Genomic DNA, 17,601 nt, shown 5'->3' on the forward strand with positions numbered 1-17,601 from the left:
TGAAAATCTGAAATTTAAAAGGTGTGCAGGAGAGGAGGGATATTTGAGAGACCATATGGCATGCAGGCGAGAGAAGAGACCAAATCACCTATGGGAAGGGGTGGGGTTCTTCTGCCCACCCATCTTGGACCCAGGCCCACCCAAAATTGGGTGTCTGGCTACGCCCCTGATGACACCCGCACTGTTCTGCAGGGAAGTGGGGTGATGAATGATTGTAGTTGTAAGGTGCAAAACCTAGAAGCTGATGTACCAGCCTCCCTTCCCCCAGTCCTCTTCTCCTGCTCATTTGGGAGGGCACTTCTTAAAAGGCGTTCCTGGGGTTAAAGGAGTGCCTCTTTGTACCCTGTTTTGCCTCAGGTCTTCAGTGGGGAAACTGGGGCAGAGTGGCAGATGTATACACACGGATTTCATGTTTAAAACCTGCTGCCTAACTTCTGCTTTTCTATCCTTAACACTTACAGGGAAAGAAAAGGTCCTGCTGCATGCACTGACAAGCTGGAGAATTTTGAAAGGGAGTTTCCCCACAGTCTTTCCCTTTCAAAATCTGCTTGTGGGATGGAGGTGAAAAGTCCTTTCTCTGGTCATGTGCAAGTTGTTAGGTTTGCCACCATCCATCTGGACTACAAGCATTTTGGTGTAGGATTGTGTACACCTTGCACAAGTCCATTATTGGTGGTCTGTGATGACCAGACAGATTTCAAGGAAGTAACTCGAAGTAACAGTGTTATATTTTTAACACCTAAAGATCCTGTATCTTAAGGTATTTTATTTTAATTACATTTGTACCCCGCGCTTTCCCACTCATAGCAGGCTTAATGCGGCAGGCAATGGAGGGTTAAGTGACTTGCCCAGAGTCACAAGGAGCTGCCTGTGCCGGGAATCGAACTCAGTTCCCCAGTACCAAAGTCCACCACCCTAACTGTTGTGACAAACCTGACAGACGATGTTCATGTGTGTGACACGTTGAACACTAAAATTCACAGCTGAACAAAAATAAAATCCTAAATATTTCATTATTAATGATGCAAGGATGGTGGAGGAGTAGCCTAGTGGTTAGTGCAGTGGACCTTGATCCTGGGGAACTGAGTTCAATTCCCACTGCAGCTCCTTGTGACTGTGGGCAAGTCACTTAACCCTCCATTGCCCCAGGTACAAAATAAGTACCTGAATATATGTAAACCGCTTTGAATGTAGTTGCAAAAACCTCAGAAAGGCGGTATATTAAGACCCATTTCCCTTCCCTATGCCCCTAATCAATTCGATATAAGCAAGTACTCTTAGTTTATACTTCGCGGTGGCATTAATGCTGTGTGGGACCCTGATTTAGATCGCTTTCATAATTCTAGCAAGGAGACTAAATACATCTAGGCGATTGCTTAATCTTTGTCAACAGCTGGGCTTAGCGGATGCCTGGCAGATCTTGCATCACACTGAAAGAGATTACACTCATTTATCCCGAGCACATTCCACCTCAACCCGCATTGACTACCTCTTGTTTTCCACTACTTTATTTTCTGGCGTCTCTAGGGTAGACATTGCGCCTTATGCAATATCTGACCATGCCTGAGTTTGGCCGGAATGGCTTCCTGCAGGAGCGGCTACGATGGGTGTTCCCTCTTACACTGTACAAAGACGGGAAGTTTTAGGAGAAACTGCAGTGCTGGAGGGACTATAAAAACAATAGGGCGCATGAGGGGGGATCCCCTTGTTTACTGGGAGGCAACTAAAGTTGTCCTAAGCATCAATCAACGAACTGATACATTTAAAGGGGCCGGTGCGAGCTAATAAAATGCATTCCACTCTATATTCTTATTCAACCCCTGCGGCTCCACTGTATCGAGTAAATCCATTGTTCTATTCTCCAAAGAGATTTTTTTTATATCCCCTTTCCTCTTACCCTTAAGTAGAGAGGTGTGGTAGCCGTGTTAGTCCACTCTTAAAGGTTATCAATAGAAATCAAACAAAATAAAACATGGAAAAGAAAATAAGATGATACTTTTTTTTATTGGACATAACTTAATACATTTCTTAATACAGGACTTAATAAGGATCTGGGTTTTCTAACCCATTATAAACCATAAAGCTGTATTTCTCTGTTTATCACCCTCCTCTAACCTGCCAACACCCATCCTGTTAGAATATCAATGAAATGCTTTGATGTCCCCCTGCATACCCCCACCCTCCCACTCTGTCAGACTGTCAAAGTAATGCTTTGAGATTTCTCTTATATATACTACTAGTAAAAAAGGCCCGTTTCTGACACAAATGAAACGGGCGCTAGCAAGGTTTTCCTCGGAGTGTGTATGTTTGGGAGAGTGTATGTGAGAGTGTCTGTTTGAGAGTCAGAGTGAAAGTGTGATTGTGTGAGAGAGAGCGTGAGTCTGGGTGTGAGTGTGTTTGTGAGAGAGTGTGTGTGTGAGAATGAGAGTGTGTGCAAGTGTATATGTGAGACACAGTGTGAGTGAGAGTGTGTGTGTGTGGGCGAGAGAGAGAGTGTGTGTGAGACACAGATTCTCTGTTTGAGTGAGTGTATGAGACCAAGCGAGTGTGTGAGTGACTGTGTGGCACATAGAGAGTGAATGTGATACAGTGTGAGACAGAGTGTGTGAGAGTGAGAGTCAGAAAGACATTGTATATGAGAGAGAGAGTGTGAGCCGTGCCCTCCCAATCCATGGCCATCTGTCCCCTGCCCCCTCCATTCATCCTTTTCCAGCAATTCCCCTCTGTCCCTGAGCCCTGCCCTCCCAATCCATGGCCATCCATGTTTGTCTGTCACCTGGCCCCTCCATTCATCCCTATCCTGCATTTCCCCTCTCTGCCTGAGGCCTGCTCTGCAATCCATATCCATCCATGCCCATCTGTCCCCTCCATTCATCCCTATCCAGCAATTCCCCTCTCCCTGAGTCCTGCCCTTCCAATCCATGCCCATCCATGCTCATCTGTCACCTGGCCCCTCCATTTTTCCCTATCCAGCATTTCCCCTCTCTGCCTGAGGCCTGCTCTGCAATCCATATCCATCCATGCCCATCTGTCCCCTCCATTCATCCCTATCCAGCAATTCCCCTCTCCCTGAGTCCTGCCCTCCCAATCCATGCCCATCCATGCTCCTCTGTCCCCTGCCGCCTCCATTCATCCTTTTCCAGCAAGTCCCCTCTCGCCCTTCCATGTCCCCCCCCCCCTCGCATCCATGCTACGCTCTCTCCCATGTCCCAGCCTGGCCCGCCCTCTTCTCCCCCCCCCCTTCGCATCCATGCCCCCCCACTTCGCATCCTTGCCTCGCATCCATGCCCCCCCCCCTTCGCATCCATGCATCCTTTTTTTTTTTTTATTCTTTTAACTTTACCTCCGTGGCGGTTCGTGCAGCGAAGCGTCAGGGAAGGAGGCGGCGCTCCCGACGTCTAGCTTTCCCTTCGCTGTGTTCCGCCTTGTTGGCGGAACACAGCGAAGGGAAGGCTAGACGTCGGGAGCGCCGCCTCCTTCCCTGACGTTTCGCTTCCGGATTTGTTTGTTTTGTCGCGAGGGCGGGGCAGAGACGGCAGGCTGAACCCTTCAGCCTCAGCCTGGGAGTGACGTCAGATGGCTTCAAGGCTTCAGGCTTCAAGGCTTCAGGCTTCACAGAACGTGGCTTCAGAACGTTGAGGGTGCGTTTTATTATATTAGATCTGCTACCACATTTGCTTTATTTCCGATCTGACGAAGAAGGGCAACCTTCGAAAGCTAATCAGGAAATGTATTAAGTTATGTCTAATAAAAAAGGTATCATCTTATTCTCCTACCCTTAGAAACTTGATCTCTGACTATGCATTGTAATTACATAAGAACATAAGCACTGCCATACTAGGAAAAGACCAATAGTCTATCAAGCCCAGCATCCTGTCTCCGACAGCGGCCAATCCAGGCTTTTTTAAATAATGTTGAATGGACTTTTCCCTCAGGAATGTGTCCGAACCCCCCTTAAACTCCGTAAGGCCAGCTGCTGTCACTACATTCTCCGGCAACGAGTTCCAGAGTCCAACTACACGCTGAGTAAAGAAAATCTTTCTCCTGTTTGTTTAAAAACTTATGATTTAATTGTTGGCAATGTTTAACCAACGGAGCTTCAACCTTCATATTAGAAGTGCAATGACCTTGTTCAGTAACTCTCGTCTTAAATTTCCTTGTAGTATGCCCTATGTATAAAAAATCACATGGGCATTTAAATGCATATATAGTACATTAACCGAGTCATAAGTACATAAGTACATAAGTAGTGCCATACTGGGAAAGACCAAAGGTCCATCTAGCCCAGCATCCTGTCACCGACAGTGGCCAATCCAGGTCAAGGGCACCTGGCACGCTCCCCAAACGTAAAAACATTCCAGACAAGTTATACCTAAAAATGCGGAATTTTTCCAAGTCCATTTAATAGCGGTCTATGGACTTGTCCTTTAGGAATCTATCTAACTCCTTTTTAAACTCCGTCAAGCTAACCGCCCGTACCACGTTCTCCGGCAATGAATTCCAGAGTCTAATTACACATCTGCCACTTGCACGCCCATTCTCCCAGTCTCGCAAGGTCCTCCTGTAATCGTTCACATTCCTCCTGCGACTTGACGACCCTGAATAATTTTGTGTCATCGGCGAATTTAATTACCTCACTAGTTATTCCCATCTCTAGGTCATTTATAAATACATTAAAAAGCAACGGACCCAGCACAGACCCCTGCGGGACCCCACTAACTACTAGCTTCCCAAATGTACAAACATTCTATACATGTTATTCCTGGAATTGTGGATTTTTCCCAAGTCCATTTAGTAGTGGTTTATGGACTTGTCCTTTAGGAAACCGTCCAACCCCTTTTTAAACTCTGCTAAGCTAACTGCCTTCACCACTTTCTCCGACAACGAATTCCAGAGTTTAATTACACGTTGGGTGAAGAAAAATTTTCTCCGATTTGTTTTAAATTTACTACACTGTAGTTTCATCGCATGCCCCCTAGTCCTAGTATTTTTGGAAAGCGTGAACAGAAGCTTCACATCCACCTGTTCCACTCCACTCATTATTTTATATACCTCTATCATGTCTCCCCTCAGCCGTCTCTTCTCCAAGCTGTATAGCCCTAGCCTCCTTAGTCTTTCTTCATAGGGAAGTCGTCCCATCCCCGCTATCATTTTAGTCGCCCTTTGCTGCACCTTTTCCAATTCTACTATATCTTTCTTGAGATGCGGCGACCAGAATTGAACACAATACTCAACGTGCGGTCACACCATGGAGCGATACAACGACATTATAACATCCTCACACCTGTTTTCCATACCTTTCCTAATAATACCCAACATTCTATTCGCTTTCTTAGCCGCAGCAGCACACTGAGCAGAAGGTTTCAGTGTGTTATCGACGACGACACCCAGATCCCTTTCTTGGTCCGTAACTCCTAACGTGGAACCTTGCATGACGTAGCTATAATTCGGGTTCTTTTTTCCCACATGCATCACCTTGCACTTGCTCACATTAAACATCATCTGCCATTTAGCCGCCCAGTCTCCCAGTCTCGTAAGGTCCTCTTGTAATTTTTCACAATCCTGTCGTGATTTAGCGACTTTGAATAACTTTGTGTCATCAGCAAATTTAATTACCTCGCTAGTTACTCCCATCTCTAAATCATTTATAAATATATTAAAAAGCAGCGGTCCTAGCACGGACCCCTGAGGAACCCCACTAACTACCCTTCTCCATTGTGAATACTGCCCATTTAACCCCACTCTCTGTTTCCTATCCTTCAACCAGTTTTTAATCCACAATAGGACATTTCCTCCTATCCCATGACCCTCCAATTTCCTCTGTAGCCTTTCATGAGGTACCTTGTCAAACGCCTTTTGAAAATCCAGATACACAATATCAACCGACTCCCCTTTGTCCACATGTTTGTTCACTCCTTCAAAGAATTGAAGTAAATTGGTCAGGCAAGATTTCCCCACACAAAAGCCATGCTGACTTGGTCTCAGTAATCCATGTTCTCGGATGTGCTCTGTAATTTTGTTTTTAATAATAGCCTCTACCATTTTCCCAGGCACTGACGTCAGACTCACCGGTCTATAATTTCCCTTCTTTTTTTAATCCACACATCTAGAAAATTGAAATGTTCATAATAGAAATTACAGTCGAACTTGATGGTAGGATAACATCCATTAAGTTCTTCCACAAATTGGAGTAACTCAGCCAGTAGTATTCCGTAACAAAAGTCATCTATGTAACTCCCCCCAGTATACAACCGTATTGTACCCTGGTGTGGGATGACCACACCTGATTCACTTCTACCTCATTTGACCACAACACAATCTTTAGGTATTCAGTTGGCAATGGATGTGTCCTCTCTCTATGCGCTAAATGTTCCCAAATATTGGTAAACAGTAGCAGGTGTTTGGAGGGCTGGTGAGATTTGCCTATCTCCCTTCTTGGGAGAATTAGTTTGATACAGATGGTTATTCTACTCTGATGGCCGTATCTTCTCCAAACTCTTCCCCTTCACCTTTTGAATAGGGACTTAAGCAGGCTAACCCAGATACTGTCTAAATTTTGTTAGGCGCACAAAAAAAACAAAGTTGCAATTTCACTTGTTAGTTGGGACTTGGAGACAGGGGAGGATTTGCGGTGCTGAACTTCTGTATGTACAATCAGGCCTGTTTGTTGCGATATATTCATGATGGGCTCTTCGATAAGTCACATTTTACCCCCACTGAGATTGAACGAGCGTATTATGCACCTTATTCTCGGGCCTCCTTATTACATACCCCTTGATCCCACCTTTCCCGCAAGTTCAAGGGCTTCTAATGTGCTCCTTGAAAGTGGAATTGGAGCTTCCTTGTTCAGGGTCTGGGGGGTAGCCCCTTGATGACGGATCAGCTACCATTGTGGGGCAATGTAGCTTTTGAGCCTGATCTGACCAATTCTACTTTGTGCATTGGGAACGGCAGGAGTTATGCCTTCTTGAGCACGTTCTGGATCGAGAGGGGCGTAATCTCTCCTTTGCTAAGATCCAACAGCAAACTGGCGAGGACTGAGGGCATAGATTAGGCTATAGTCAAATTAAACACTTACCTTGCTTCTTTAGATAGTACCCGACTCCAATTGCGCATAGGTGAGCGCCTTAGGAAATTCATCAATGCCATTTCTGAACAAGGAATTTTGGTCTCCGAGGCACGTAAAGCTCTTATTAAGTTGCAAAAGCCCAAGATTTTGGAGAATATCTGTTCCAAATGGACAAGGGATCTGGGAGTGGATCTAGCTGGCTGGAATCTGTTGACAAATGTTAGTATACCCACTCTTATGAGTTGTGCCTGGCTGTGTGAGAGCTACTACTGAGTCCTATATTGGGTTTATTGCACCCAAGCCCAAATCTTTAGGGCAGGTGGTATACAGTTCCCTGAAAATGTCAAGGAAGCAGCCAGTAGTTCAGTCATGTCCTTTGGCAGTGCCCAGTGATCCAGCGTTTTTGGGACGAGTTGGTTTGTTATCTTGCTATTGGGTCTACAAGAGGTGGAAAAACTGCTGCTGGATTGACCCGGGGCCTTTTGGGGCAAGCCTACTGTCTTCCTACTTAGAAAATGTGCCAAGTGGCACGAAAGTGCATAATGCAATATTGTAGAACACAGGAATCCCCCAGCTACTGACATTGGCGGAACCAACTTCATTTATTGACTCAGTAGGAGGCTCGGGATACCAGGTACACCCCCAAATGGAAACAATGGTTTCTTTGGATTTGGGAGCCCTATTTGCACACACTCCACCCTAGAGGTCGTAGTCTTTTCCTAAACACTGTGGATTAACTGGTCACACTTGGGTGTTTTGGGGGGTGACACTCTGCATACCTCTCCTGTACACTACTGTATATCAGGTAGCTTCGTTCTCTTTTACTTTGGGCATGGGGGAAACAAGAAACACGGCTCTCCATGTCCCTCATGACTGTCATTGTTTGTTTAGGGGGCTGACTGGATTTTTCTTGATCTTTCCTCTGCGATTGTTCTGGGGAGAGGAGGGAGGGGGGTGGGGGTTATTTATTTGTATATAAATTTAAAAAATGTTTTTTTCTCGTTCTGACTTTATTGTAGACATGTTTTCTTGAATAAAAAATTGTTTGAACCTAACAATGATGCTAGGGAAATACAAAATAATCTTATTTTTTCTTCAAGAAATACAGGCTGTATGCTAACTGGGACTAATGTGTTGCATACAGCTGGCAATATGGCAAATTCATACTAACCTACTGTCAACATCAATAAACGTTTAGCTATTACAGCGTATAGAGCTAGGGATGTTTCCCTTACCAGCTTGTCATACAAACAAATCTACATTTAAATTCTGCTGCTATCTCTGTAATACCACAAAATTCCTGCGCTACCAGATTCTGTAAAGTAACACAAAACCCTGCAAATATACTAACCAGAACCTATGAACAGCAAATCTGCAACATTTCAAGTTGAGGCTGGTGGCAGTAGTTACCATTGGGGGTAGAGGGGAAGTAGAAATAGGGACCAGTTAATCGGGATTTCGAGTACCTGACTTTGGGCTCTGCTCTGCCCAGCTTGCAGGCTCAGGTAGTTCTTAGCTAAAACATAGGCTTACTGTCTAATTTGCCAAATTTTTGGCAAGACACTGGTTGAGAACCATTGTTTTAAAGAGTATTCATGCCTTGCCCTATTATCAGTATCTGTACAGAGCTTGTCTCAGGACAAGGAAGAGCTCAGCTTTGTTTTACAGGGGGTGGTGCATTAAGACCACAATCTGGGTGCCAGCTTTGCAGAATAAATTCTGGTTGTCCATGTTTCAAGCTGGATTTCTTGCTGACCTTACAGGGGCTCTGTCTGTATATATTGATAATAAGTAACTCCTGTGTTTTGAAACCATTATGTAATCTTATTCAGGGCCGCTGAGAGATAGACCCAGGCCTGGGGCAGGGCTGCCTCCGCCCCCCCCTCCCCCACCTCCCTGGGCGTCAGCGTGCACAGGAGGAGCAAGAAGAAAGAAGAGCAGGGGGCAGGCAGTGAATGCGGCTGTGCCGGAAACCACTGAGCATCAGCGTGCAAAGGAGGAGCAAGAAGAAAAGAGCAGGGGGCAGGCAGCGAACGCGGCTGTGCCGGAAACCACTGAGCATCAGCGTGCAAAGGAGGAGCAAGAAGAAAGAAGGGTAGGGGGTAGGGGGCAGGCAGCGAACGTGGCTGCGCTAGAGACTGGCGCTGAAGAATGCTTCAGCTGGTGGGGGTTGGGGGCCCCCCACCAGCAAAGGTTTTTATGAGGGGAAGTGGCGAGGAGGTGAGGCGGTGGGGGGGGGGGGTGAGGAGGCGGGGCATGGTGGGGGGGCAAGGAGGTGAGGCGTGGAGGGGGGAGGAGGTGGTGAGGCATGGCGGTGGGGGGGTGGCAGGGCAGCACTCAAAATGTGGCCCCAACCTCGGGCTCTGGCCTCCTCCCACCGTGAGGTCTGGCTATGCCCCTGTTTAAGTATTCCCAAAACTGGGTGATATCATTTCTGCATCCGTTATGTCTGTGAATGTTTCAAATTGCATTACAACGCTTGATTCACCCAACCAGTCTGGCACGTCTGATGTTCTTTATCAGCGAGATGCGTCTCCTGAAGCAAAGCTATTTGTTTTTCTCTTCTTTTTAATAAGCTTTTATGATTTACTTCCGAGAAACACTAGAATGACAGAAATCAGACAAGGAAAAACAAGGTCAAGTAGCACTTCAAGGAGACGCTGTAACTGGCAGTGAGATTACTCCACAATAAATGACGTGGGGGAACCACGAAAAAAAAACCAATTCCACGTTGAGGAACATAACAGGGAAGAGTGGAGTTGGATAACAATCACAGCACCCTTCGCTTCCCAACTCGTCTCATCCCTGCTCAGAGTCGTAACTTGTGATTCAGTATTTTCAGTGTTTTGATTGTTTACTTTTATGTCTTTGTAAACTGCTTGGATTTTAATAGTTCAGCAATGTAGCAAATAAATATGAACTATGAGACATCTGCTACTGTAGGAAGCTCTAGTACCCCCCCCCCCCCCCCCCCCCCCCCCCAAAAAAAAAAAAAAAAAATCTAAGACAAAACAAGGACATTTTAAAGTTTGAATCGTCTGCCTGGACCCTTGGTCATTACGCTGGATGCGGCTGCGTTGCTTGAGAAAAATGAAGATATACTTAAACATTAGGATCCAACCCATCTCCTTCTTGGGGCGGAAATAGACCTAAGACCATATTCCAGTCCAGTCCAAAAGCATATATTAAATCTGCGATTACTTTGAAGGAGTTCTCTAAGAAGCCAGTCAGATTTACTCATTGCTGTGCATTTTGCTTTGTGGCAGCAGCTCAATGGAATTCGCTTTCATTGAGCCTCTTCGGTCCGAAATATCTTTCAAGAACTTAAAAAAAAACTTCTGAAAGCATGGCTGTTCAACAATAAACAGAAGAGACTCCTGGACTATCGTTAGCACTGGCTAATTGTTTTCCTTCACCTCCCCCTGTGTTTTCCTCTCCCCTATACCATTTGACCTGTTGCTCAACCTTGTTGAGCCCCCTGCTACTGTTTGAGTGATTCTACCTTTCCTGTCAATACATTGTAGTTCTTTTCCTACCATGGGCGTAGCCAGACAACAGATTTTGGGTGGGCCTATGCAAGAAGTGGGTGGATACCGTGTTCTCCCCCTGCCCCCCCCCCCCGGCGCACCACCATCAAAAAACAAATATCTCAGCTGGCGAGAAAACGCTTCTTTCCACCTTGACTGTCTGCAGCAGGCATGCGCTGAAGACTAAGCATGCGCAGGTGCCAGTATCAAGGAGAGTAGCATTTTCATTACCATCAGGGGGCGGTCTTCAGCTGGTGGAGCTAGGGATCCTCACCAGCTACCGCTAAACATTTGCTACTGGTGGGTGGGCCCTGGCCCACCCGGGCCCACCTGTGGCTACGCCACTTCTCTGGGCGGTGTGCAAAAACTGAAAAACAGCTTGGGTGGTGTACAAAGTGTGAAAAAAAATAGAAACTATTTAAACTCTCCCTGACAGCTCTGAGGTCCCTTTGGGCATCTTCAATACCCCCGTATATATTTCCTCACCATATCTTCTGGGGGGTTTCAAAGGAGATTTGAGAATATTCAAAAGGCAAAGGGGTCCTTTTACTAAGGTGCATCGAAAGATGGCCTGCGCTGCAGGGGCATATCTGGGGTTCGGCGGTAGGGGGGGCCAGAGCCAGAGTAGGGGGGCACATTATAGCCCCCCCCGCCATTGCCACCCCCCCCCCCCGCCGCCATCACCACCACCTCCCTACCGCCGCCAACACCTACCTTTGCTGGCGGGGGACCCCAACCCCCGCCAGCCGAGGTCCACTTCCTCTAAAAATATTCCTTGAGCTGAGGTCTTTTAAGTTGTTCGTCCTCGCTCCCACTCCTCCGTGCTGCTGTTCAAACTCTGTGGAACCCAGTTTCGGAGTCTATCTGACGTCGCAGCACGAACAACTTAAAAGACCTCAGCTCAAGGAATATTTTTAGAGGAAGCGGACCTTGGCTGGCGGGGGTTGGGGTCCCCTGCCAGCAAAGGTAGGTGTTGGCGGCGGTAGGGGGGTCCAGGGCGAAATCTGCGGGGGCCCAGGCCCCTATGGCCCCACGCAGGTACGCCCCTGCTGCGCTGTTGTAGGCATGTGTATTGGACGCGCTCAGGTCCATTTTTCAGTGCACCTGCAAAAATGGCCTTTTTTGGGGTCAAAAACGGACGTGCGTCAAAATAAAAATTGGTGAGGGTCCATTTTGGGCCTGAGACCTTACTGCCACCCGTTGACTTAGTGGTAAGGTCTCACGCGTTAACCGGGCGGTAATCGTCAGCACATGTACACTACGGATTACCACCTGGTTAGCACCACGCGGTAGAAAATAAAAAAAATATTTTCTGCCGTGCGTATCGGGCACGTGTAAAAAATGGAATTACCGCCCAGGTGATGTGGTAGCCGGGCGGTAGTTCCAAATTCAGAGAGATTAAGGCAATAGATTGGAGAGGATTATTTCTCGAATGTCCACACGTTCCTTCCTCTAGGAGTGCATTATTTGCCCCCCCCCCCCCCCCACACCCACCAAGTCCTCTTTTCTTCTTTTGTCTCATCCACCCATTGTAGCGATAGCCCTCTGCAAGAGATTACAGATCCTCCCAAATGGTGCATGTGCAGCCTGAACCTGGCCACTGTGTCTCATTGTTATGTGATAACTGAGCTTTTCTTTCTCTGGGGCCGTGAAGGCCACCTTTGCAGAATCCCTATTGACCTTTTTTGGTGTCTAATTTTATTTTAGAGTACCCTACTAAAAAATGAACTTGCGGAGCTACTGTTAGAAATATGCAATCTGTCCCTAAAATCGAGTGTAGTACCGGAAGACTGGAGGGTAGCCAATGTTACTCCGATTTTTAAGAAGGGTTCCAGAGGAGATCCGGGAAATTATAGACCGGTGAGTCTGACGTCGGTGCCGGGCAAGATGGTGGAGGCTATTATTAAGAATAAAATTGCAGAGCATATACAAAAACATGGACTGATGAGACAAAGTCAGCACGGATTTAGTGAAGGGAAGTCTTGCCTCACCAATCTAATGCATTTTTTTGAGGGGGTAAGCAAACATGTGGACAATGGGGAGCCGGTTGATATTGTATATCTGGATTTTCAGAAGGCGTTTGACAAAGTGCCGCACGAAAGACTCCTGAAGAAATTGCAGAGTCATGGAATCGGAGGTAGGGTATTATTATGGATTAAGAACTGGTTGAAAGATAGGAAGCAGAGAGTAGGATTGCGTGGACAGTATTCTCAGTGGAGGAGGGTAGTTAGTGGGGTCCCGCAGGGGTCTGTGCTGGGTCCGTTGCTTTTTAATGTATTTATAAATGACCTAGAGATGGGAATAACTAGTGAGGTAATTAAATTCGCCGATGACACAAAATTATTCAGGGTCGTCAAGTCGCAGGAGGAATGTGAACGATTACAGGAGGACCTTGCGAGACTGGGAGATTGGGCGTGCAAGTGGCAGATGAAGTTCAATGTTGACAAGTGCAAAGTGATGCATGTGGGTAAGAGGAACCCGAATTATAGCTACGTCTTGCAAGGTTCCGCGTTAGGAGTTACGGATCAAGAAAGGGATCTGGGTGTCGTCGTCGATGATACGCTGAAACCTTCTGCTCAGTGTGCTGCTGCGGCTAGGAAAGCGAATAGAATGTTGGGTGTTATTAGGAAGGGTATGGAGTCCAGGTGTGCGGATGTTATAATGCCGTTGTATCGCTCCATGGTGCGACCGCACCTGGAGTATTGTGTTCAGTACTGGTCTCCGTATCTCAAAAAAGATATAGTAGAATTGGAAAAGGTACAGCGAAGGGCGACGAAAATGATAGTGGGGATGGGACGACTTTCCTATGAAGAGAGGCTGAGAAGGCTAGGGCTTTTTAGCTTGGAGAAGAGACGGCTGAGGGGAGATATGATAGAAGTGTATAAAATAATGAGTGGAATGGATCGGGTGGATGTGAAGCGACTGTTCACGCTATCCAAAAATACTAGGACTAGAGGGCATGAGTTGAAGCTACAGTGTGGTAAATTTAAAACGAATCGGAGAAAATTTTTCTTCACCCAACGTGTAATTAGACTCTGGAATTCGTTGCCGGAGAACGTGGTACGGGCGGTTAGCTTGACGGAGTTTAAAAAGGGGTTAGATAGATTCCTAAAGGACAAGTCCATAGACCGCTATTAAATGGACTTGGAAAAATTCCGCATTTTTAGGTATAACTTGTCTGGAATGTTTTTACGTTTGGGGAGCGTGCCAGGTGCCCTTGACCTGGATTGGCCACTGTCGGTGACAGGATGCTGGGCTAGATGGACCTTTGGTCTTTCCCAGTATGGCACTACTTATGTACTTATGTACTACATTATATGGTTCTCCTACCTTCTTCAGTGAGAGCTAATAAGTACTAGGCAGGCAGAGACAAAGCAAACAGAGAACACACAGTTGCATAGAAGTAAAGTAATCAAGGAAAGCAGCTGGGCTGGCAAGAAACGACTCTCTGAACAGTGAAAGGTAACAAGGGAAACCACACAAGGAAACAGAAGAGGCTTATGCTGGAGAGCCTAAATAACAAGGAAGATACACACACACACACACACACACACACACACAACACACCACACACACACACACCACACACACACACACAACACACACACAACACACACACACACACACACAAAACACACCACACACACACACACACACACACAACACACCACACACACACACACACACACACACACACACACACCCCTCTACTTGGGAGCAAAGTTAACAGACAAGTAATCCATACAGGTTTAAACCCAAACCACACACACAGGGAAACAGAAGAGGGCTTTGCTTGAGAGCAAACCTAACAGGAAAGTAATCCATACAGATTCAAACCAAAACCATACACGCCTGAAATGCACCTACCTTACTCGACCACAACATAACCTTGTATTTGTTTCTCTGCCGGACTTGGTGAACGCCTTTACAGTACTATGTAAGCCACATTGAGCCTGCAAATAGGTGGGAAAATGTGGGCTATAAATGTAACAATAATAATAAAAAAAGCACAATGGACCTAACCAAGCATCTATCCCACTCATAACCAAACTCATGGAAGGCATAGTAACAAAACAACTCACTGAATACCTAAATAAACACTCAATTCTCCACGAATCTCAATCAGGATTTCGATCAAATCACAGCACCGAAACTGTTCTAGTGTCTGCAATGAACTCATTTAAACAAGCAATTGCAACGGGCAACAACGTACTCCCCTTACAATTCGATATGTCCAGTGCCTTTGACATGGTTGACCATGAAATACTATTACATATACTAGAATACTTCGGAATAGGAGGCACAGTTCTCAAATGGTTCAAAGGATTCCTGACCACAAGATCGTACCAAATAACAACGAACGCGGACAGATCACCCCCATGGACACCTGAATGCGGAGTACCCCAAGGATCCCCCCTCTCACCAACTTTATTCAACTCGATGATGATACCTTTGGCTAAACTTCTAGCAAATCAAAACCTCAACCCTTACATATATGCAGATGACGTCACGATTTCCATCCCGTTCAGACATGACTTAAAGGAAATCAACGAGATCAACCAAAGCCTCCAAATAATGCACTCCTGGGCAGATGCATTCCAGCTGAAACTAAACGCAGAAAAAACACAATGTCTTGTTCTCACCTCACAACATAACACAAAAAACTTCCCCACCATAACCACACCATACTGTTCTCTGCCAGTCTCCCAAAACTTGAAGATTCTAGGAGTCACCATTGATCGAAACCTTACTCTCGACACCCACGTGAAAAACACAACGAAAAAGATGTTCTACTCCATGTGGAAACTCAAAAGAGTAAAACCTTTCTTCCCGAGATACGTATTCTGTACCCTGGTACAGTCAATGGTAATAAGTCATCTTGATTACTGTAATGCACTGTATGCAGGCTGCAAAGAGAACATCAAGAAACTCCAAACTGCCCAGAACACTGCAGCCAGACTCATATTTGGAAAACCTAAATATGAAAGTGCAAAACCCTTAAGAGAGAAACTCCACTGGCTCCCACTTAAGGAACGTATTACATTTAAGATCTGCACACTGGTACACAAAATCATCCACGCAGACGCCCCAACTTACATGTTAAACCTTGTGGACCTACCTCCCAGAAACGCCACAAAATCATCCCGCAAATTTCTCGACCTGCACTTCCCCAGCTGCAGAGGACTAAAATACAAGCAGATGCATGATACCACCTTCTCGTACATGAGCACAAAGTTATGGAACGCATTACCTAGAAACCTGAAAACAATCAACGAAACAACTATCTTTCGCAAATCCCTCAAGACATATCTTTTCAACAAAGCATACAATGAAAACCCAGAACCTTACTAATCCACTGCTGAAAACCTAGTCTACCATACCTAATAAATGCCTTCCTTCTACTCTCCACTTCTTCCCATAACTAATCTCTGTACAACAATAATTGTACCTGACATCCAGGACTAATTGTGTTAACAAAACTATGTGAGCCACTTTGAGCCTGCAAATAGGTGGGAAAAGGTGGGATACAAATGCAATAAATAATAATAATAATAACTCACTGCCAGAGGATGTGGTAACAGCGGTTAGTGTATCTGGGTTCAAAAAAGGTTTGGACAAGTTCCTGGAGGAAAAGTCCATAGTCTTGTTATTGAGATGGACATGGGGGGAAGCCACTGCTTGCCCTGGGATTGGTAGCATGGAATGTTGCTACTCTTTAAGATTCTACATGAAATGTTGCTACTCTTTGGGGTTCTACATGGAATGTTGCTACTCTGAGATTCTGAATGGAATGTTGCTACTCTTTGGGGGTTCTGCATGGAATATTGCTACTATTTTGATTTCTGCCAGGTACTTGTGACCTGGATTGGTCACTGCTGAAAGCAGGATACTGAGCTAGATGGACCACTGGTCTGAGCCGGTATGACTATTCTTTATTTTCTTAAATGCATATTTTAGCCACTGCTCTAAAATCTATTCACAGGATGGGCTTGAATGAAATTCACACTGTCAAATGCTGGCTTTCTTCTCTGCTCTTCTCTGATCTTGTGATAGCAGGAGGCTCATGCTTCCTATACTGGCTCCCCCACTTGTGTTCTCCCATGAAACAACGCTCTGTTCTGCACTTAAAGGCATTGCCCTTTGCAAAAAAGGCATGACAAGGCTTTGAAGAGCTAAGCAAGCAGAGAGATCCTGAAAGGCCACATTCCAGGAGTGTGTTTCTTTCTGCTGTTCAATTAAAACTTAGCACATTTTTTGTGTGGTCTCTCTGTGGCTGTCAAATATGATGATTCACAGCGAATGCCACACTTGACTGTCTTGTGAGAACAAATTTATATATAGCAGTTCTTAAGCTGGCAGGGTCTTGCTGTGCCAGGTATGAAACCTACTGGGGGAAGCTGGTAAGCTGGATTTGTGTTGGTTTTGCCAGCCGTAACTGGCATATGTCTTTCTTATGGTTTTGGAGCCTTTGCAAGGCAATAATGATCAGAGTTAGAAATTGCTCTGCAAATCAGCAGAGAACACATCCTGTACAAGGATAAAAAGGTTTAAAGTGACCTGGAACAGGAACTTGGTGAGAATTCTTTTCTTCCTTTCTTGTGGATTTTGGTGTCACTACTGCACTTTAAGAATCTGAATTCAGTTTTGTTATGGACAGTTACCAACAAGTCTCAGTTTCCATAATAACAGCAATTAGTGTCTTCATTTTACTTTATTAAAAGAAATGCAAACACCATCCGGAGCATAAGGTGTCTTTGTGTTTTTTTGTTTGTCTTTTTTGTATATTAACCATCCCAAGTGCAAGGTATCTTTGTGGGGTTTGTGCTAAAGATATGCAGGGTCATACACGTAGGTTGCAAAAATCCAAGGGGACGGTATAGTATAGGGGGACAAGTACCTCCATGTATGAAAGAAGAGCGAGACTTGGGGGTGATTGTATCTGATAATCTTAAGGTGGCCAAACAGGTAGAAAAGGTGATGATGAAACCCAGAAGGATCAAGTGC

Source organism: Microcaecilia unicolor, chromosome 6 (assembly GCF_901765095.1).
Source record: "Microcaecilia unicolor chromosome 6, aMicUni1.1, whole genome shotgun sequence".
Taxonomy (NCBI): domain Eukaryota; kingdom Metazoa; phylum Chordata; class Amphibia; order Gymnophiona; family Siphonopidae; genus Microcaecilia; species Microcaecilia unicolor.